Genomic DNA, 23,768 nt, shown 5'->3' on the forward strand with positions numbered 1-23,768 from the left:
TGGGGCGGCTGGGACTCGCGAGGGAGGCAGTAAATGCCCGCCTCCTGGGGACAAGCCGGGGTCCCCCGCTGGGACCGGGAATGACGGCGGAGGAGGGGGGCTTCTGTAGGAGATCCCGGCATGGAAGGTGGGGGGGAGGGTACCGGTCGCGCCTTCTGAGTAGGGGACAGCGGAGCTCGGGGGGTCCTGGAATCCGAGCTGTGAGCGGCAGCGGAGATCGCAAGAGTAGCTTTGAGGAAGAGGAAATACAGAAGTCAGCCGGCCCGGGGGGTGCGCGCGTGTGTTTGGGGTTGGGAAGTCCGTGTTGTGTCGCGGGCGCGCGCGAGGGCGGCGAGCGTGTGAGCGTGTGTGTGTGTGTGTGAGAGAGAGAGAGAGAGAGCGAGAGCGCGACCGCGAGGGGCTCCAGGCCTGGGGACTTCCCGCCAAATGACCCTCTCCCGCTTGGGGGCCGTTTGAAGTTCGTTGGCAGCTCCGGGCAGAGGTTTTTGGCGGTCGGACCTGCGTTGACCTAAAGCTGCAGGGCTTGGCCTCCCCCAGTGACCTGGCCCGGGGGGGGGGGGGGGTCCTCTGGACAGCTCCTGGGACTCACTGAGCATATTTTGTGATACCCTGTGCCTCGCACCCTGGGCCTGCTAACACCCCTGGCCATGAATGAGGCGGACCAAATCCCTTGTATTCAAGATTTCAGAGAAGCCAAGACAAGGGTTTCTGCCTCAGGGGGCAGAATCTGTGGGCTCCTGGTTTAGCGCTGCCCTCGCTTGGGAGTGGGTGGAGGAGGTGGGGCAGTGGAAGAATTTAGGATGTGTTTGTTTGTTTTTAAAAGTAATTAATGATCTGTATTATGCATTAGCTCTTTGAGGGTTAACATTGGGAAGGAGAGGTACATAACCCCACTCAGGTTACTTTTACATTAAAAAGCCTGGCAGGAACTATTATTAAGGGCCTCTCTTGGTCATGGTTTTTCATCTCTCACCTCCATACCTACTTCCCAAGGTTATTTCAAGGATTTTCCTCCCCCAGTTTGCGGAACCTCAGAAGCCCAGATCCCCTGCTGTCATGTGGCAGACTTTTTTTTTATGGTTGCCCTTCTGAACCTCTGCTCTTTACTATGGTACATTTCCTCTCTTTTGAGGGCTGTGGTTAAATGTTGCCTTTTTTCCTACTACATTTATTACTCAGATTTTTTTTTTTTTTAATTAGATGGACTGGTTGTTTAATTGCGAAATTGAGGGAATAACCTGGAGTGTTGGAACTCTGCAGGGGGATGGGGTCAGGAGGGAATGGAACTGGGGAGGAAGCTTAGTAGGTTATCAGGGAAGGGGAGGTTGTGAAGTAGGCCCAGGAGGTCTGGTTCTGGTGGAATTCAGAGGCAGGCATTGTGCTAAAGGGTGGGTGGTGTTATTAATGGTCGTATCTCCACGCCCACCCCCTTTCCCATGTCTTATCTTTCTGCCTTTTAATTTTTTTAAAGATTTATTTATTTATTTTAGACAGAGGGAGTGCAGGAGGGAGGGAGAGAGAGAATTTCAAATAGACTCCCCAGGGCGCCTGGGTGGCTCAGTGGGTTAAGCCGCTGCCTTCGGCTCAGGTCATGATCTCAGGGTCCTGGGATCGAGTCCCGCATCGGGTTCTCTGCTCCGCGGGGAGCCTGCTTCCTCCTCTCTCTCTCTCTCTGCCTGCCTCTCTGCCTACTTGTGATCTCTCTGTGTCAAATAGACTCCCCACTAAGCTGGGGGTGGGGTGCATGGGGCTCTATCCCCCAATCATGAGATCAGGACCTCAGCTGAAACCAGTCAGATGCTTCACAAACTAAATTACCCAGGTACCCCTCTAGCTTTTAATTGCAGCCATTCCGACCACCTACATTCTTCCTTTTCTCCAGCTTCTCTCCCCAGGACCTTTGCACATGCTATTCCTTCTGCACAAGGAAGTTTTCCCCACATGTCCAGATGGCTCACTGCCTTGCTCACTTCAGTTCTCTGCCCAGTTGTCATCCTACAGGCAGCCTTTCCTGATTATCTCATGTAAAATAGCAACCCTTAAATAACTCTCTCTGGACCTCTTAAATAACTCGGTTTTCCCTCTTAGCACTTATTACCCCCTCGCATTATATATTCATTTGTTTATTTGATTATGTCTGTTTCCCCCATTAGGATGGAAGTTCCATGAGGGCAGGGACCTTGTCTTGTGTATAGGTCCACCTAGACTGATTCCCAGCAGACTAGGTGCTCAGTAAATAATTGTTGATGGACTGAATAAGAGATGCCTGTTATGGGAAATATACCAGGGAAATATTGCAGCATCAGTGGCAAGGGGACCCAGGTAACAGGCTTTTGTTTTTTTCTTTGCCCTTCCCACCATACCCAGCTGCTCCTTTTGCAGACCGCCTGTGCTGGAGCTGACTCAGAACTTCAGCCTGAAGGAAGAAAGAGGCAATTCCTTGGGAGAGTGGAAAATCAGTACGACTTATTGATAACGCATGACCATTTCAGATCTGGTGTTTGTTTTATCATCCTCCTTGGAGAAAGTCTTTTCAAAGCATGTGTTGCTTTAGCCAAAGAAATACTCCTCTAGGAGGAAGGGCGTTACTGTGCCTGGAGTGAAGTCAGAGATAGCCACTGTATCCTGCTCTGCCCTCCCAGAAAATGGAGGTGGAGGCAGAGGGAGAGAAGGGGTAATAAAGGGAGGAAGGACAGGGAGGCAGAAAGAAACTTGGTGGCAGATGCAGGGGAGAAGACAAACGAGAAATATCTAGGGCTAGAAAAACAAAGAGAGGTAACAGATGAGGGGCTTCTACAGTGTTTCTAAATCCTAAGCATCTGTGAAATTACAGTATGAAGATAGGACAATACTTAAGTGTTTTACAGTAATTTGCCGCCTTTGGGTGTTCGGTGTGAATGGGTGGGGAGAGGTGGAGGAAGGGAGTGCTTTGAAGTCCTTGCAGAGAGGATGTGGCTGGGGCCATGCCAAGGGGCTCTACTGAGTGCACACTTTGCTCACCTTATCATCTTTCTTAACACTGAAGGTTCAGTTTAGAGCTAATCATTCCTATGGAGGACATTTCCTGTCCTGATCTAAGACAGCTCTTACCCTGAAGGTTTGTAACTGAAGCCTGCCACCGCTTTAATGCCTGAAACCATCCAAGTGGGTAGTTTGGTTTTTCCGACTTTCATTCTGTTGAATTGGGAAAAGGTGGGGAATTACTAAGTGCTCTCTGCATCACAAAGCCTCAAGTGTTTGCAGCTAATTACACAACTCCACTTTGGCTTCCTTCTTGTCAACTAGTCCAGGTTGTTGAAGTTTAGGCTTGCAACCCCGGTATAGATCTGAGTATCAACTGATCAGGTCCAAACCAGCAGTTTAAAACATGAAGTGGAAGAAAGTACAATGGACAACTGGGGCGTTTTACAAAACAGACACTAAATTATTATTTTTTTTTAAAACACACTAAGTCTTAATGTCAAGTGTATTGCTTAATGTGGTATAAAAAAAGAAGTCTGTTTTAATAATTCTGGAGGCCCTAGGAATCTACATTTTCAACCAGTTTGCCAGGGATGCTGATGACCGTGGTTCACAAGGCCATTCTTTAAGAAATACTTAGCTGCTCCCAGCCCCTTACAAAATGCTTTTGGTTTAATCTCCTCCAAGAGCTGCAGTTTACAAATGTTCGAGCAGATGCAGTAAAGGGGTCCGCCCTGGACTTAACTGATAAAATGCTGCTGCTGATAGGATGTGATGGTCGTGATTCCGCCCCATTGTCACAACTGGAAATCCAGCTGGTGTGTTTGTCACTTAGCGATACAGAGAGGCAGCGGATTCATTCGAAATTCCTCTTTACTCTTACCAAGAATAAAATGACTGAATGTACTTTTTTCTGGCCAAGTTTTAGTTTTGAGCTTTGGAGGTCTTTCAGCTTTCCAGGTCTTGGGAACTCGCCTCTGCTCAACTTTTCATTGTTGACACCCAGTATTCCCCATGTGCGTATTTTAATTACTTTCAGACCTTTGCAAAGACGGTAGTCACGGTTCCTAGTGGCCGCCACACTGCCATGATACATAGTTAGATAAAACATTTTAGGTGACTTGGGCTTGGGACCGGCCAACCAAAGAAGAGAAAGGACAAGAACTTGAGCTCTGGCTGAAACAAGGCTGTTGAAGACCAGCCATCTGAGGAACAGATTATGGCTCCCATGAGGCCTAGCACCAGGCGATCAGGTGCAGGAAAAGCCACCTCTGAGTGCCTCCTACATGCACACATTGCAGTTTGCTATCCTGCCCACCGCCCCCCCCCCGCACCGCCCCGGTGATTTAGGTTGTCCGAGTGTTAACAGTTAGAACTTATTTATAAGAGCCTGTGCTGAAGCCCGAATAGGATCCAGGAATAAGTTAGCTGTGTTTTCCACACCTCCCCAGGATAAGTGCAGGTACAGTTTGAGCCGAGTTCTGTCACCGGCCTAAGGTGGAGTAACCGTGAAGTATCCAGGAGGAATCGGCGTGGGAGAAGGAATGCTGGCTCACCAAACGGAATTAACCACAGCAACAACCTGGCGTAGCACTGAGTGGAGAGATTAGTCACATGTATAAATAGAAGGAGATGACGATTCTCAAGTCAGTGTTCTAGGCCCCCACAAACACTGGTTTCCAGAATCTGAGCAAGATTATTATTGGAACCTCAATTTTAGGAATTGAGGCTGTAGTTTTGGCTATTTTAGTTCTCACGTTAATTCAGGGAACGGAACTTTCCTCAGTTAGAAAATGTTTACTACTTGCTGGACTCCAGGACTGCGGTGTATCTGGTGGGTGGTGGACAGTGGTTGGACATGTTCCAGTAAGCCCTGACCCAGCATTGCCCTAGAGACCTTGGAGTCACAGGATCCAAGTGGTATTTCCCTTCTTGCCTCGACAGCTGACACCCTTCCTCCTTCCTGGAATGCGGCTTTGCAAAGGGTGGAGAACAGGCAGTAGAGTGTTATTATCCCATTTTATAGATGTGGCTTAGAGGACTGCAATGTCACAGGGATTGTTGGAGAGTATATCTGAGCCTACACCCAGCTTTGCTGTCTCTTTTCCCTTGTCGTTCCTTTCCCAGGCACCGTGATGCCGGTACTGGTTATTTTCTGCCCTTGTTGGTTCTCTAGCTTGGTCTGAGGCCAGGCCTGCCGTGTTGTGCTATGCTCCTGGGCATCCAGGAAGCCCTTCCCTCCTGTCTGCTGGTAGAAATGCCCTGGGTTGCCATGGCTCCCAGGGAGGTGTCTTCTGCCACTGAGGCCGAATTTGGCTGAATTGGTGCCTCCCTTTGGATATCTCCCCCACAGCCAAAACTTCTTAGCCTTGAGAGGGTTAGAGGATCTTTCTCGTGGGGACAGCATGCCCACCACCTAAGCTCATGATATTGAAGCATATAAGCCAGAATGGAATTCATTAATCAAAAATGAGAACACTGTTTGCCAAGGAGAATAGACACTTATTCTTTAGCAAACACTTTTTTCCCCACTCTGTGGATGAGTCATGGTGAAAGCAAAAGCTTGGAACCCGTTGGTGGTGGGAAGGGACCAAGTAGAGAGTAGGGAATACATATAACGGAGTCTTAACTTGTGCTCTTTCTTCGGCCCCATAGATTAATACCAACCAAGGTGGCCAGAGACTGGAGTCTTTAAACCGGGGTGGTTCCCCATGGGCTGATGCCGAGGCTATTGATGCTGTTCATTTTCTACTTTCAGGCTATTGCCCCTTCTATGTTGACCCTTTATTTCAGGCAATCTCACCCTCAGCGCTCTTGACGTTTGGGGCTGGATAATTCTTTGTTGAGGGCGCTGGCCAGTGCATTGTAGGAAACACCAGCTTTTTTGGCTTCTACCTACTAGATGCCAGTAGCAACACCCAGTTGTGACAACCAAAAATGCCTCGAGACGTTGCCAGTGGTCCCCTCCAGGGCCACCCTCACCCCCGAGTTGAGAGCCATTGTTTTGTTTTCTTGCATCAGTTAAGACGAACAGATGTGCTATCAGATAGGCTAGACTTGACAGCAACTAGAAGTGCCCCAGCTTTCTCTCTACGGCTTACTCCTCAGACCCTAATGGGGTCCGTTCTCCTATGGGTGGTCTCACCCCTGTATGATCTTTAATTTCCTCCAGATCTTCGCCTTCCGTCCGGAGTTTCCTTCCTTCCCGTGTTACCATTGTCTTCCTAACCCAGCTGAGTTTGGCCGAATTTCATGTGTGTTTCTTCCTGGTATGCTATGGCTGGAGAGACCTATAGTGAGTGATTTTATGTTTCAGTTTCCACACAAGGTCTAGAATCCTGGCCACTGGTTGCTGCAGTAACCATACCCTCTACAGAATGGGAATGTGACAAACGAAACGAGGGAGGTAGTTCACGAGGCTCAGTTTGGCTCATTCAGAGACCTCTGTCACCAGATTAAGGAAGCGTCTGCGTGGGAATGAGTTAACGGTGAAATGCCGTCTCCCTTGCTTATACAATGTCCCTGGGCTAGTTGGATAGTAACAGACACTGCTATTCCGTTAGTGTGACCTGGACATTGAACTGGTCAGGGGAAAGCCTTTCAGGTGTGTCTCTCTGTGAAGTCCTTTCCTCCTCTGTCCATTAGATTTCTGTCCTAATCTTGCCACATTTATTTTCTTATGTAATTATCTGTCGACCTTTTATTTACCTTCGATGTTTGGCTGCAGTAATTGTGCAGAGCAGCATCTAGTGGCTTAAACAACCTAGAAATACTGCCACTCGGGTATCGGCTCTGACTCCCTAAGGCAGCAGCCTCCTTATAAGTCACAGCCCTAGAGCAACCCTCCACCCTTCCTTCCGCCCTTTGTGCCTTTTTTTTTTAAGTTTGAAATTGCATTTAGAGAGCCAGCATTTGGTGCTGTGGGCTTCTGTGGTTGAGCAGTGTTGGATGAGCTATATTTTCCAGGCTGCTACACACAATTACCCTTAATTTTGAAGCGTAATGCATTTCAAAATAATTTTTTTTTTCTGTTTTCAGGCTCTTTAATCCAAATGCAGAGCCGCAGCTGGCTTTGCCCATAGCCCTGAAAAGACGTGTGGCTTGGGAGGTAGAGCTAGTGGAAGGACTTTGGTTAGATTGCGTATTTTTGGCTGAGTGAAGAGTGAATTCCAATAGCACTCAGTAAGGCTGGTTTTTTCCTTGACTCCTGACCACCACCACCCCTTTGCCCCACCTCACCATTTTCATAGCATTTTTATAGTGGACCCCGTGCCCTAGTTAGTCTAATACTGGGCCACTTTGTGGGAAGTGACGGAGTACTCAAAAATTCAGATTTGGGGGAAGAAGACTGATTCTTTCATACACTTGCTAGTAAGTATGTGTGTCTGTATGTGCAAGAGAGAAAGATGCACGCGCGCGCGCACGCACACACACACACACACACACACACACACATCCACGCAGTTCTCCTAATACTGAAAAGTCTTTAAATGCAAAGAAACTTATTATATCAGCTCCTAAATCCCATTTTATCCAGTGCGTGTCACATTTATAGCAAGTCACTACAAATCTCATTAAATCAAAACCTTTAGCAAGAAATGAATATGTTTCCATCATCTTTAGACTTACTCTACTGCCAGAAAGTGACTTCAACTCCTTAGGACTGTTTTGTCAATTACCATCCATTCTTCTTCATTTGAGAGTTTGGGGAAATATTTGCCTGGGTTTATACAAGAGAAACACAATAAAGTTTTATTTATTGTAGTATATTTAAACAAATAAATGTACGACTTACACTTAAAATGCATCTATGTGTTCAAACCGAAATATTGCTAGGCTGACAGCATCTATCACAATACATTATTTACATGATTCATTCAGCAACCATTTTGACTGCATTTTACGTTCTGTAATCAGGGCACTCCCTGCACAATGTAAGATCCACTTCATGGGAGCAGTATGGGGAGACAGACCCATTAAGAGACACTCACAGTGGAGGGTGGTAAATGTACGTCTATGTAGACTGTTTGCAGATCGCAGAGGAAAGTTCACAGTGAAGGGACTTTGAGAAAGATCTGGAAAGCTGAGTATTAAAAGGAAGAACAACATGACATGTCCAAGGAATACAGCAGTCAGGAGAAAGTCTGTAAGAGGCCTTGTGTCAATTCCTTGGGGCGCTGGGCATCCATTGAGTGGGAAGGAAAAACAAAGGATTTTAGGGAAGGAAAAGACGTAATTGGAAGTCAGTGAGAAATCCCGCTCCCAGGGCAACAGGGAAGGTAGATTAGAGGGTGAGGCAGGAAGGAGGTGCCAAGGAGAGATGGAAGCTGTCAGCTCCTTCCTTCTGGGCCTACCCTAAGAAACACTCAATCTTGGTCAAATGAAGAAGTAAATAAAGCAGGGGGCTTGCTGTGTAAATGCAACCCTCTCTGCCCCCACCTGCTAGTCTGAGTAGTGGACCATCCATTTCCTTTAAGGAGACAGCTTCTGGAGACCCCCTGGATGGATGCAAGTCAGAGAGAAAGGATGTTGACATCGATGAAAGAAGAAAGATTTGGTGACTGATTGGATTTGGGAAGAAGGGAAAAAGCAGGAGTCTTTGAGGTTTAAAGCTAAATATATACATGCTTATCGGTTGAGGGTTCGAGTATCTTTTGGACTCTGCCTGCTGACGGACTTGGTGAAAGTTAATTATTATTCTCGGCCTCAGTTTTCTTATCATTCTATCTTTTTAAAATATTTTATTTATTTGTTTGAGAGAGAGTATAAGCAGGTGGAGAGGCAGAGGGAGAAACAGACTCCCAGTTGACCAAGGAGCCCCACATAGCCCTCGATCCCAGGACCTGGAGATCATGACCTGAGCCGAAGGCAGAAGCTTAATCATCTGAGCCACCCAGGCAGGCGCCCCTTAGTTTTCTTATCATTCAAATGGAGATAACTAAGTCCCTGCTTCTTGGAGCTGCTGAGGGCATTAAATGGAATGATGATCTTAAAGTAGGATACCCCAGTAGCAGTGCATTGGATTTGCTGAGGTTATTATTACTAATTCAATAGTTCCTATTCAGATCTTTTATTCAAATATCTTGCTAAAATCCTTTAAAGACATGCATTTATTATTTTATCTTCTTTATGAGTTGTAAGTAGCCTAGGAAATTCCTCCTAGGATTTTTGCTAGACTGTTAGTTTGATTTATGTAACTTTTCCTCAGAGGTAGACTGCTGATATACAGGTCAGGGAAAATTACAATCGATTGTGAATTAAAAGAACTGACATAATGAATCCTGCTAGCAACCTGAGGTCCTGAAGAAAAGTTCTTATAAATAGGTCTCTATCTCCCAGTCACTTGGAACCGACCTGGGGTTTTGTTGTTTTATTTTATTATTATTTTGCCTTGTGTAGAGAGAATGGAGGTTGCGAAATAAGGTTCTTTCCCTTTCCCTAAATCCAGCTTTTTGGCAGGGCTATTTGCACTCGCCCAGTATAGAAGGAAGACCAGTGAGAAACCCCCAGTTAGTGGAGTACCAGGGAAAGAGCCATTGACAGGAATTTGATTCAGTTGAACTGGGTTTCATGTGATTCTGTTGCCTACTAAGGAAATTCAGTCATTCCAATAAGACTTGGTAAATGTCCCCTTCTGAATCATTTGAAGCATTCCAGGAAGTGGGAGATTGTTAATCTTCATTGGCAGGTGGGTGGTAGTAAAGTGTTAGTAATCTTTCTTGGTGGTCTGAGCCTATCACACCAATTAATAAATACTCTGGGGATAAAGCAGAAAAATTAAGGTTGGATGACTACAGTTCTGAGGGTTAGACCCATGATAGCTGTGTTGGCCCAGCATAATGTCACGTACCAACTTACCCTTTGCAAAGTGTCTCAGACTGGACAATTCATTTTATGGCCACCTGTGGAAGTAGAAGTAGAAGACACCTGTTTCCATTTCTGTTTATTCTTTCTGGCTATTGCCAGTTTCTTTGGGTGACTTATCTGCTTTATGTGCCTTCAGGAAGGCAGCCACTAGCTCACAGACTCACCAGCTCATTAAGCAGTAGCTCATGTACCTGTCACTTGGTAATGGCTTTCATGAGTGGATGGGAAAAAAAAAATCAACCTCAGTACAGATGTTAAACTGCTGTGAAGTATGGGTGTGGAAGAGAACTGTGCAAATGGAAACTGCTCTAAACTTGTGTTTTGAAAACGTGTATCTCCCCCCTCACCCCCGACTACTAGAGTTGTGAAAAGTCCCTCATCTAATCACTATATGCAAATCTTGTTTGGCACGTGACAAATGGCACACTATTTTCAGTGTAAAATAAATTTCCACTCACTCTCTCTTCTCCCAAGCAGGGTGATAACTAGGGAACGTTCAGCTGCTAGATTGTTGGCTATAGAGCGATACCTCTACACTATGTATTAGGATTGGTGGGTAGCTTTATGTGGGATTTGATGGGAAATGTTTGAAGACTCATAATGAGATTTCTACTGTGAAATACAGATTTACAGTAAATCACTGGAGAATTATATTCAGACCAAGGTATGTAACAGTTTCACAGTGCTTCAGACCCATTAACTTACCCTGTACCCATTTTACAGATGAGGAAATCTGTGTGTCAGAGAGGCTGACTGCCCAACATCATGCAGATCCAAACTGAATGCTCTTTTCTGTAGCACACCTGACGCCAACTCTCCTGCAGCCGAGTCCCCCTCCATTTGTCAAATTTGTTTTTGCCTCCATTGAACCTGTTGTGTTGGGACTTCGTATTGAGTGGCCGTGCTGCTTGGTGGAGAATATGCCATGAGAGCTTTGCTTCAGGAGCCAGTGAGAGCACACCGTCAGGGTCATTACCTCAGCCAGGGCTGACTGCCAGCAAGATGGCAGGGGGAAGAGGGCGGTCGTGGTGGATTCATTTATGTTCCCAGGAGACACTTTCCACTGTCCTAAGAATTGTGTTGCGATTACTGCAGACTGGTTTAGGGCCATTTTCAGTCTTTAAATATGCTACTAACGATTCTGGCATGTGAAATTGCCATGAAACAGTCTGAGAACCGACCCTGGGAGCTGAGGATGTTAAGGCACTGAAAGAGGTACAAGAGTAAAAGAAGCCAAAGCTCCAGGTTTGTTTTGATTTCAGAATACATCTTTCAGACAATGAACAGGCTTTAGGGTAATTGTAACCAGATCAATGCGAGGCCCAGAGAAATGGCACAATGGCAGTTATAAAATTGAGTTTCACTCTTCTTTCAGACCCTGGAAATTGCATTAAGAAGAGTTGGGGTCATCCATTTGAAGTGAAAAGTGCCAAAGAAGGTACTGAGTGTCCTATACATGGGAAGGGGAGCTACCACAGGACTTCAGTCTTTAGGGTCCCAGACACACTGGAGCCCTTAACTTGTAAGAGACGCGTCGGGGTGTGCTTGATGGTTACCGTGGGTCTGATTTTGCCTCCAGCATTTCCTTTTAAAATACTTTATTTATTTATTTATTTTTTATAAACATATAATGTATTTTTATCCCCAGGGGTACAGGTCTGTGAATCGCCAGGTTTGCACACTTCACAGCACTCACCACAGTAAAATACTTTTTAATTTATTTGTTCATCCACAAATATTTATTGAGCACCTGCTAGGTACCATGGTGGGGGGCGGGTACTAAGGGACACATAAACAATGGTGAGTCCCCTTCCTATGAAAATAGCAGACAGACGTATTGCTGCTTTCTTGGGTTGTTCTTGTGGGGGAAATGTACGACGAGCAAAGGATCACATGAAGGAATGTGACATTTAAGCTGGGCCCAGGACTGGGGAAGAAAGGTGCTGATGCTGGAAGAGCCTACGGCAAGGGATTCATGTAGTCAGAGAGGGCTGGGAAGAGAGTGGGCTTCCATGGGGAACGAGGAGTCCCTGCAGATGCCTAGTGAATGTGACGAGCAGATGCGGGGGTTGAAGGAACCCAAGAGCAGAGTGCTGGGGACTGGGAGCTCGCCAGGAATGGAGTAGTGGAGAGGAAGGCTCCTTGGGATCAGGGGTCTGGATCTTTATCAGAGGAGCAGTGAGGGGCGCCTGGGTGGCTCAGTAGGTTAAAGCCTCTGCCTTTGGCTCAGGTCATGATCCCAGGGTTCTGGGATCAAGCCCTGCATCGGGCTCTCCGCTCTGCGGGGAACCTGCTTCCCCCTCTCTCTCTGCCTGCTTCTCTGCCTACTTGTAATCTCTGTCTGTCAAATAAATAAATAAAAGTCTTAAAAAAAAAAAAAAAAGAGCAGTGAGAAGTCACCGGAGTGTTTCACCTGAGGGAGCCATGTGTTCAGATGTATGCATTGCAAAGGTTTTCCTGGCTTCATTGTGTAAATCTTACATTATTTAAAATTGGTCACAACGTGCCCGCACTCTTACCACTTTTAGAATCTAACAGTTTCTAAAACAACCAATTTAGTCACTAGTGTCTTCTTCAGATTTTAAACTGCAGCTTAACTAAGATTTAGCATGGATATCACCACTACTTAAGAATGATACAGTAGCTGGTTCCGTGGTTCTCGGACTTCCAGCTGCCCAAGCATTGTGGGGCACCCAGAACTTGTGTTCTTGCGGGTCCCTCAGGACCCAATGATGCCAGTGGTCCCGACTCCACTTTGAAAAGCATCATCCCCAAAAGTGCTAAGGAGTGGGAAAAAAAATATAAACCCTGAGGTAAAACACTGAGAGGCGGCCGGGAGAGGAGGGAGCCTCTGTTCCTGCCTAGGTTTTAACTTAGACCTGTTCTCTTGGTCCTGGAGGGATTTTCTTCTAGTGCACCTGAAATGGATTCTAAATCCTTTGAGTTTCTTCTAATTTATTTCCTAATCCTTTCATATGCAGCTGTTTTCTCAGATCTGTGGCTTATTCCCTCTGTGTCTCTGATATTTCACTTTACATTTTGTCGCTATTTTAATAAGAATCTTTTTATGTAAGTCCCAAATGAGGTTATGGGGCACAGAGGTGGTGGGGAATGCCGGCCAGCCGAGGCAGGGGAGTGAGAAGCCCCCTGCGGATTTGCTTAGTCTACCCTCCGGAGCGGGTGGCTCGGTGTGTTCTGGAGTTCTGCCAAAGTGAGACCAGTCCACGGTTCCCGTCCTAGAGAACTGTTTGCGGCTGTTCTCCAGGGAGGGTAGGAGCCCAGAATTCCTGCTCAGGTGCAGTCAGGTTGAAATGGATATCAAGGGCAGACTTTAGAGCAGAAAAGAAGTCACAGAAAAGGCATCCACCAATTCAGTGGGTGAGCCTAGAGTAAAGTGCCCTGGACCCATGTCTCCCTCTGGTCTGCATGGCATGACTCCGTGGTCACCTTCTCTAAGAAACTTCCTGGATGTCCTGGGATCCTCTCCTAGGACACATTGAGTCCTTCTCTGTACTGAGTAGATGGGAGGTCCCGAAGGTGCATGTTCCCAGTGCTGAGCTCGTAACAGGCGCTCAGTCAGTGTTTTCCAGAATGAAGCACTGTTACCCATGCACGTGAGCACTGTGTCCTACAGTCCCTTTGGGAAGAGCCCTTAAAAATGGCTTCTTTGTCCCTGAGTAAGGAGCCCAAGGACACGTGGTTCAGGGATGTAACTCTCATTGTACACAGTTTTGCTGAAGACCAGTCCTGCTTGAGCTCACTGTGACTGAGGGCCAGACCAGATGTCCAAGGTGGGAAGGCCAACGGCCGTGGCTTTGCAATGTCTAGTCCCGTGGTGGCAACAGTCAACTGCCTTCCTGTCCTTCCACGGCCCCCAGTCTACCCTTGATGTAATGAACTTTCCAGAGAAGGAAACCACTGTTTTGTCATTTGCATTCCTGTCTGCAGAAGTATTTATACCTCATGTCGCTACCTTTCATTCTCCCCTACTCACCAGAAAGCCTGTGGGCATAGGTATCGGAGACCATCCCTTGTATGAATGCTGAAAACATTTCTTAGCTTAAACCCTGACACTGCTCTCCCTTTGTGCCTTCATCCACAGTTGAGCCACTGTTGAATCTGGAGAGAAAGCTTCTCTCTTCCTTCCTCTCCAGAGCCTGTGGGCGACCAGGCATTCGTGACACACACTGGGGGCTGGGATCCCTACCACATATGTGGTTACCCACACTTCATTCATTACAATCTGAGAGCACCGTGGCCTTGATAATTTATGTTTCAAGGCTATAATTGCACATTATTTTTCTAGCAGCTATCAAGGGTTTCAGCTAGCAATTGAAACTTGATAGGTGTCATGGCTCTTCATGGCTGGAATGATTAATCCTGATGTTCCAGTGCTGAGCCAAGCCCATTTCTTTGAAGCCAAATAACACACACACAGTAAACCCCAAACTTGAGTGTTCCGAGTTCACTCCAAAAGTAGAGCATATTCAGGCCTTTGGAACCGTATTCCCGGATCTTCCACAGCCCCTTTCTCCCTTAATTAAATAAACAAATAGTGACTTGCTCCCCCCGCATGGGGATTCTGCCAGCTGCTGAGTATGTCTAGTTCAGTTATACATTCTGGAGCTGGAGAATGACTACCGATGGTTTCCGGGACCCACTGGAATGGGGATGAGAAAGAGCTGAGCTAAAAACCTCTGATTACCTCAATTCCAGAAGCACCGTCACTGGCTGGTGGGTCACCAGTGACGTTTTGGGTCTCCTCACATTAGTCAGTTCAGAGCCAGTGTCTAGTAATCCCCAAAAGGTCTGATTATTTTTTTTCCCCAAGGTACATCCCCCCTCCCCCCTCAAAGAAAGCCTGGAGGCCCCTTTGGAGGAAAGCTAGGAGAACGAGTAACGGGATAAATTTTTGGCAATCTACCAGGGTCCATCCTCAAGGGGATGCGGCCTCCCCTTCATTTAATGGGTCCTGGGCCCCTAAACTGCTTCAAGCCTGGGGTTGGATGGAGAGGCCATGACTGTTTTTATGATTCAGGTCAGACTTTTGTCCATCTGACTTACAGCTTTTCTGCTTCCACCAGATTAAGGAAGAATTTAGTGGGCTTCCCATCTTCCCTTCTGGAAACACTGCGACTAACTAGCCAAGACCAACGTTCTGATTGGTCCTTGGTTCTGCTGTCCATGTGTTAACCACGCTTGGAGCCCCTGCCTGGCTGGAGGGCTGATCTTCGCCCATCCCCAACCCGCCCTGCCCTCCCTTAGACACTTTGCAGAACGGCTTTGGGGGAGCAAGAGGCAGGAGGTGCTTTGTAGCCATACAGACTGAGGTTGAAATCACTCACCGTGTACTTGCTGGCGGCAAATTCGTTATGTTCTCATGACTCCTGTTTGAATGGAAATGGTGCCCACATGTTGTTGCAATAGAATGAAAAATGTCACCAAGGAATGGAGTTCTTTGACCCCAACGGGTGTGCAGTAAATGTGAAAGGGTATATGCTTTCTGAACCTCTTCTCCAGAATTGTGTTTTCAAGCCCATTGGTTGGTTGGAAGGGATAAAATTAGGACTCACAACAGACTCCCAGAATGCACGGTTTGTGGCTAGCTTCCAACACCCTTCAGGTTTGCTCAAGGCTCTAAAGTATGTGCTCGATTCTAACTGTTGTAGGAAAAAAAATGGCATTTTATTAGCATAGGTTATGTCTACCAAAAAAGTTCGCATTACCCGTTCTCTGCATTATGATGTAGATTTCAAGTTCACTGTGTTTTCCAGTATCAGAGTTTGGTTGCTGGGTCTTATTTTTCTCTCTTTAGAGAAATAAAGCGTGTTGGGGACAGGTGACCTTCTTAGTACTTACCTGATGCTGTCGGGAGTCCTCTATTTGTGGGCTCTGTTTGTGGGCTTCATTCATGAACTCATTCCTCAAATGTTCGATGCCAGGGAGATGGCGCTACACAGGGAGAGACTCTGCTCCCTCCAGGGGAGGAGGTGGGCGCAGTGAGCACACCCAGAATACAGTGGGACTAACACCCCCATGTAGGCACCAATCACTGTATTAGCCAAAGGCATGCTTTATGGAAGAGGTACATGGTGAGCTCTGCAGGCACTGGTGGTCCAGCCATGGTACTCAGGATCAAGAGGCCTGGGTCTTAGTCACAGGATGATACTGAGTCTAACCTGTGTCCTTCCTTGGTTGCCTCAGTTCTCTTACCTCTATAATGCGGAAGGAGGGTGCTCGACATGACAGAGAGATCCCAAGTGAAAAACCGTGGAGCAGCTGTTTCGGGATCATCTCAGCTGTTAAAACAATTAGAATCTGGGCCCTCGACATCAGAAATTCTGAGTCTGGACAGGTTCTGGAATTTGTATTGACACAGAGACTCCCTGCCCTGGCTAACTGACGCGTGAAGGTTCTTTTGGAAGGCCCTGGATGACTTCTTTCCTACAGCTCCATTCTTCACCCTTTAAAACCTAACACACTTCTCAATGTCTCCTTCAGAAAGCCTTCTTGACCTCTGACTGATTGTCCCCTTGGTAGGGAATTCATTCATGCCTCTGTCCAAAAAAACACAAACAAAACTTGTCAATGTGCGCCTGCATCGTTTCCATCTCCCCCGACGGCTTGGGAGCTCCTGAGAGTAATGACGGCAGCACATTCATCACCGCGTCCTCTTTGCCCTGCTCACGGGCACGGAGAACGTGCCCAAAGGGGGGTTTTCAGACAGCAAGATAGGAGAGCAGTAAACTGGAAAACTCTGTTGCTGCCTGTCAGCACTCCTAGAAGAGACTTCAGGGTTGTTTCAAACGAATCACTCCAGCATATCTGGGATTGCCCATTGCCTTCTTAATCTGTGCCAGCCCTTGTTCCCAGATATCCGCCTGTTCCAAAGACCCTTGCATTCCTCCTATGGCCTCAAGACCTCAGGCCAGATGTGGGATGGCTGAGAGAAGGGAGGACAAGATGACAAGTTGGAAACTGACAGCTTAAACTCAGGTGTTTTGCAAATATAAGTACTCCCAAAATATCATTTGGCATTCTCCTCTCTCTACCTCCTCCCTTCTCCGATCGAACAGGACAAGCAACAATCCGTGGGCCCCAGTCCTCCTGTGGACAGAATGGAGTCACACTGAGAAAAGGGAAGTTGATTTCCTGGTTGCCCTCCCACGCATGGAGTTCTGGGTGGTGCCATCCCACACTATTTGCATCACTGAGCTACACACACTGCCAAGGCTGCATCTTAAATTCAAACATTTGGATGGGGATAAAGAAAGCCTGAGGGGAAAAGGTAACACTTCACCAGAAGTGGTGCGTAAGCGCTGTACTTTCGTATGTTTTACTTCTGCTTTTGGATTAAGGACAGAACGTTAATTAAAAAATAAAAAGCTCGTCTTCTGAGCAGCAATTAATTTGTTTGCTCTGCTTTCATCTGTTGAGTCTTTGAATTTTTGAACACATAAAGGCTTGAAAAATAACTCCTAGGGGTCTTTCGAGCACGCCTTCCCATTCGATTGTTTTGATCGCTAGGCTGCATGTTGATTTGGAAAGAACCGCTGTTATAACAAGAAATGCCGTCACACGGTTCTGGTGTCTGATTGCCATTTGGGTGACACAGGTGTCAGGGCTCTCTGCATATACTCCGTTGTTCACGGGTCCGGCCCAGGGCCTGTCCAGAGTCCAGCGTTCCACTTAGCCATGACCGCTAGGAAGCAACACAGCTGGATTCATTAGCCCGAGTTATGAAAGCTCCTCTGAAGAGTTATTTTTGTATCCTACAATTTTAATTTTTGGGGACAGGCTGTACCACTTTCCAGGTGCCAAAAGTGATCACTCAGATTTTTTTATTAGGTACTATTTTAGCTTCAAAAATATTTTATTTTTTATGTACTGCTTTGTGTCTTTGACCCAGTTCTCTTTTCCCTGGGATGTGTGTCCTAAGAGGATGAGCTTTATGATGTTAACAATACCTGGAATATTAATTCCTTTCAAATGAAATCAGTGTTTGCGTCCTCCTCCAACACAAATACACACACACACTCACATACACACACGCACACAGCTCTTGCACACAGACTCACGCATTCCACACATCTCTTCCCAAACATGCATCCTTCATATTGATAAAATGTGTTTGGCGCGTGTACGGGAAAACTGATTTTCCTCCCTTTTTCAGCAGGAGAAACAGTAGACAGAGGTCTTGTGAGATACAGCTGGCGTAACCAAAGGCTCCTAATTGGCCAACCTGGGCAGTAAAGACAATAGTCTGCAGGACTTGGGTACTCCTGGTAGCTGTGCCAGGAAGGAGGGACCACAGACCTTGCAGAAATTCGAGAACGTGCCATTCGCAGATGTGAGCTGTCAGCAGCCATCTCCCCCACTGTAATTTGCTACAGCCTAGAAAAGAATAAGTGACAGCTATTAAAAGGGCTTTAGAATAATTGCACTTAAAAGTAAAGATATTAATGAAAAGACATTTTAGACTACCGCTTAGACTTGTTCCTACTCACGATAGGGCTGAACGTTTGTGGGCCATAAATCACTTACAGAGCAGAATCCTTGGTCATTTTACTTATGACTAGTCTACAGTGCTCTTTATGTTTTGTTTTGTTTTGTTTTTCCCCTATCTCATAGTGGCTCTGGTTTTGCTGACATCTGAAGGAGGGCTGTATTGTATTGGAGTGAACTGTGACACATTTTCAGTCTCGGTCGCTGCCAGCGGGGTGAGGTGACTGGGGGTTGTTTCGCCTGAGGTGTCAGAGTTCTTCACCATGTGCTTTTCCTAGGGGGGAGGGGGCGGAGCAGGTGCTCTCGTTCTTGGCTGGGTGCCATCATCCTGTTATGTGCCTTTTGTGAGTTTTAGCTTTAGAATTTGAAGAAGTCTTTGCCCAAAATGTATCTTAAAAAATGCCTCCCTACTGCCCAGCTAATGTAGCACATTCTGGAGATGTCCTTTTATTCTGTAAATTGAACTGCAGTGGTTGTCCATTTTTGCAAAACATTTTGTTCCAAATAAGTACACACATTAATTTGCTTGACAGAGAAAAAGAGTTGAAATATCTGAACTCGGAAAGTCACACAATCAGCTCCATGCCCTTGGTCCTTTTTGATTTCCAGCTGTTAAATGATTCTAATCTAGTTTCTAAAAAGGACCCCTTTGATGGTCTGAACCATGCTTCTTCCTTAGAGGGTTCAGGTTAGCTTTGGAAAGTTTAGTTTGTGATTTTTTTCAGGAGAGACGATTTAGAGTATTTTATTGAAAGGATCTCGGAGATTCTCTCTTTCTCTCTCTCTCTTTTTTGTTGTTGTTATTGTTGTTGTTAAGATTTATTTATTTATTTTAGAGAGCATAAGCAGGAGGGGCAGAGGGAGGAAAAGAGAGAATCTGAAGCAGACCCTGCACCAAGCATGGAGATGGTCATGGGACTCGATCTCATGACCCTAAGATTACAACCTGACCTGAGAAACCAAGAGTTAGCCGCTCAACTGACTGAGACACCCAGATGCCCCAGGATCTTGGAGATTCTAAGGAATGTTTCCCTCGCTATGATATTGAAGAGGGGTTGGGTACTAATGCTGGATTTTAAAATATATTTAAATAATTATTTATTCATTTTAATACGTATTTAAAAAGTATAAATGTAACAAACCTGTGGTTTCAGATTTTCTTCCATAGGATGAGACTAAGGTGCAATAATCTTTTTTTTAAAGATTATCTATTTATTCAAGGGCAAGAGGAGGAGAGGGAGAAGGACATGCAGACTGTGCTGAGCGCAGAGCCCCACGTGGGAGGCTCAACCCCAGAACCCTGAGATCATGACCTGAGCTGAAACCAGGAGTTGGATGCTTAACCAACTGAGCCACCCAGGCACCCCTAAGGTGCAATAATGTTGATATTAAATGTAATAGGGCTGGAAAATGGTCCCTGAAGAGCAAGATTTTGGGAAATGCTGATGTAATCCGAAGGCTGCATTTTGCCTGTGATGAGGCTCGATAGGGATCCACTTGCCAAAGTCTTTGTAGTGGCAAGGCTGAGACTGGAATCCAAAGTATATGATGTTCGTGAAGAGTAACAAGAACAGCTAACATTTATTGAGTGTTTACTGCATATGATGCAGAGGGATTCACGTACATTATGGGATTTTATTCCCACTGCAGTCCTTTGCGTTAACTTCTGTTAATATTCTCATCATATAGATAAGAAAATTCAATGCTTAGAGAGGGTGCGTCCCTTGCCCAAGGTCAGAGGGCCAGCGAGGGGCAGAGCCCACCGGAAAGATGGCCTGCACATCGGCTGATCTTAGGTCAATGAGAAGAGTTAACATCAAAGAAGACCCTGGAGAAGAGATCCTTTTGTTAGGAGACCAAAGGCCTGTGGAGCAAATATTTACTGAGAGCTTAACATGTGTGCTGAGCCGCTAGGTGGCCGGGGCCCAGAGACTGCCCCAAGACTCTTGAGAATGAAGGATTTGGTAGCCTCATTGAGTCGGGGACTCCCGTAGGAACTTTCTTGGGGGAGATTCTCTTCATATATTATTAGCATGTTAAGTGTTGAGAAGCCTGCAGTCAGAAACCTGTTTTCTTTGTAATATTGTTGGTTTTCAAACGCAGTTTAACCACATGTTCCCTTTTTCTTCAATAAAACCTACTACATTTTGCAGAACCAATATTCTGTGGCGCACGCACTTGGGACCTAACCTAATCCTTTTAAGCTCATTTTACACATGAGAAATCTGAGGTCCATGATGACTTGGCCAAAGTCAAAACTAGTAGTTGGCAGAGTTTGTGTCATTCCCCTGCTCTTTCAACCAGGGCCTGCCAGGGGCCAGGCCTTCTAGGAACTGGGGCTTAGCCCTGAACAGATGGACAAGAGGAAGATCTATGAAAACGAATTGGTAATTTTAGGTAACAGTAAATCTATGAAAATTGGAAATTTTTACTTTTTCGGCATTCTTTTCAAGACAGAAGGCACCCCTTTTTCATCTTTGTTTTCCCAGTTTCTAGCGCAGGGCAGGAATGCATTTTCAGTAACTGTTTGTTGAATAAATAAATGAGCTGTTGATGATTTGGGTTTTTCCTATTATGTAGCAAAATGGGCAATTAAGAAAATACCAATTGCTGTTGGTTGTGGCGTATGTTACTCTTTGGGAAGTTAAAAACAAAATGTTCTGGGAGGTCCGCAGACTGAAGTGGGTTTCTTGGTCACCCCTGCTAAGAAGCCCCGTTCTGAACAGCGTTGAGTTCAGACAGTCGTTAGAGGACAGGTACTGTATGACAGAAGTCATGTTTGCAAATCATCTCTATAGGTTTCTCAGCATTGGTAAATTGTCTCATTGCCTAGAATTTTCAGACCACATCTGTTTTTTGATTCCTGGGCTTTTGGCCATGTTGCTAAAGTGCCAGAATCTCTAAGGCTCTACCCAAATTGCTAATACCAAAAGATTCTTGAGGAGAGTATAGCTTGTTCAGATACAAGCAGAGAATCTTATTACATGGCCGGTCCTTTATGGCTTGAATTACGGAGTACCTGTGGGTACTGGGCAATCTGTCTGGTGGTTTTTCTGAACTCTGTAGCATGCTGTGCCTTCTAAATCTCTGTCCATGAGTATTGCGACGGGCTAATGGAACCCAAGCATATGAAAAATGGCTGATGTTAGTACAGTATGAAGGTGCCAGGAGTCCGTTGGGCTAGACATTCTGAGCTGGCCAGGTGGTCAGCACTCGTAGGAAAGATCTTGTCAAGAAGGTCAGTAAAGCAAATGGCTTTTCCACTTGCATAGCTCCCCCTCTCAGGAATGTGCGACTGTGGAAAGGCATTCTGCTATGGAGGAAATGGTGGTCTGACCCCAGCATGTTCATGGCTCTTTCCAGTTTGCCTTGCTGTCCCAGGAAGAAGGGAAGTGCCGAACTGGACCTTGCTCAGCATTCCGCAGGGGACTCCTTGCTTCCAAGGGATCCCCCTTGAGGTCCCATGAGGTCCAACTGCAGAGGCCTCAGGAAGCACTCACCCAGCACGTCATCTCAAGCAGATCATTTAGTTTAGGCGGGCATTTCAAAGAAAGGCATTTTAGTGGTTAGAAATGCAGCCTTAATTTCAGAGAAAGGCATTTTAGTGGTTAGAAATGCAGCCTCTCTGGTGGAGGGCACTTATAATTTAAAAGAAGAGAAAGGGAAATAAATCTGACACCATCTGTCAAATTCATTTCTAGGTTTCTCATGGAAATCTAGGTTTCCCCAAGAGGGTGTTTCCCTGAGAAGGGGTTATTTCATTCTGCAAGGCTGTGTGCATCACAGCAAAATCAGACATCTATTTCTGGGGATAAGAGGCAAAGAGGGATTGGGGTAAGTATTTGAGAAGTGAAATAAAATGGAAAGCTGCAAGTTTTATTTAGCCTCAGAAGTGAAAGCAGAGTTTTTGGAAGTTAGGTCAAGAGACACAGGCTTAATTGTATCTGTAGGAGTTTCCTGTAGGCTGGAAGAGAAATGTCTGACTAACAAAAAATGGTGAAGTGATGGAATATGTTATTGAGGGGAAATGGTAGATATTGTACCTTTCTGTATTTTAAGTAAATAATCTGTAATATAGAATACATTGGTTTGTGGCAAAGAGCGTGGTACCTAGAGCTGGAAAGAGCTGGACCTGCTGTGATTCTCACATCCATTTTTGATGTGAGAATTTAAGCAAGTTATATGATGCTTTGATTTACAGTTTCCTCATCTGTAAAATGAGGCTCGTACTACAGACTCCACAGGCTTGGCACATGAAAAATGCCCAATAAATGGTAGCTTTTGTTAGGAACTATAAACAGAAAAATATCTAAATAGTGTCCACCACACCCGGAGAGGAGCTCTGAAATGCCCTTTGGAGGTGCTTTCAGACCTCGTGACTTGATTCACTATGGTGTCATGCTTGTTTTTTTTTTTTTTTTTTTTTTTTTTTTTTAGTTTCCCAAGTAATCTTACATTGAATTATTACACTATAAGAAATAGGACATTTTGGAGTTTGCACAGTCCATTCTAAAACGCTTTTCCTAAATAGGAAGACAGGTGTTACCTGCCGCCTCTGCCTATGTGTACACCTGTTTCCGCATTTTGAAATCCAGCAAAACATTTAAAATCATGAAAGGCACTTGCTTCATGATAAAACAAAATTCCCTAAAAGTGTTGTGTGTTCCTGCCAACAGCTGAATGCTCTAAAAGAGGCAGGAAAACCACATGATCTTCTTTATTAATGCTGTCGATGTGTTGAGACTTGTATCAGGTCCCTCGGGCTAGAAAGAGACACAGAAAAAAAAAAAAAAAGAGAGAGAGAGACACAGATTTGGGAGAGGGGTCTCGGATGAATTAAGTCAATAACTTTCAATCTCTTGGCCAGAGAGATGTAAATGCTTTGTCTAAACACAGCAGAAATAAGACTCTCTCAGGTCTGCAAAGACTTGGATAAATAATGCAAACTCATTGCCTTATTGAATTTATTTCTCTGGATGCTGTATACGTAATTGGGAATCGATAAGTATTGTTTGCTTGCCTTGTGTAATGGTTTCACATTGGGGTAAGGATGAGTCTGTGGTGTGGAAAGAGAGGAAAGCTAATTTTCTTATGCTGGGGTGGGCTTTAATCTTATTAGCCAGATGTTCTAACCATTATAGCTAATCAGTCAGACTGGGCCACAAAAATCCGTTGCACAACGGAACTGGCTTGTGGACTGCATTCTTCAAAGGTCAGCATTTGTATGGGACAGAGGCACCTCTTGTCTGCATTTTGGGAGCCCAGGTTGGCTCGCTGCTCTCCCTCAGGTCAGAAGCTCTGCTGCCCATCGCGTTTGGCCCTGGCTGCTTGTGGTTAAATCACAGTGCATTGGTATGCGCCAAGCACAGGGGACCGTTTTGGCCAGCGAACGTGGTTGACCCTGCTGCCTGGCTCTCTCCCGCTGCTGTTTATGT

General features: G+C 45.7%; 1 protein-coding gene across 7 annotated transcripts in view; it reads left to right on the forward strand.

Annotated features, from left to right (window-relative positions):
* The window catches only part of ELMO1 (engulfment and cell motility 1), a 522,832-nt gene that overhangs the window by 1,073 nt on the left and 497,991 nt on the right, over positions 1–23,768 (forward strand). For 3 of the 7 annotated variants that reach the window (XM_032305259.1, XM_032305268.1, XM_032305260.1), the window contains exon 2: positions 11,204–11,350. The exons of 2 other annotated variants lie outside the window; for them this stretch is intronic. The gene's annotated coding sequence lies outside the window, so the exon portion shown is untranslated. The remainder of the gene's footprint in view (positions 1–11,203; positions 11,351–23,768) is intronic. 2 more of the 7 variants (XM_032305261.1, XM_032305264.1) reach the window with 1 other exon arrangement.

Source organism: Mustela erminea, chromosome 11 (assembly GCF_009829155.1).
Source record: "Mustela erminea isolate mMusErm1 chromosome 11, mMusErm1.Pri, whole genome shotgun sequence".
NCBI classification, from domain to species: domain Eukaryota; kingdom Metazoa; phylum Chordata; class Mammalia; order Carnivora; family Mustelidae; genus Mustela; species Mustela erminea.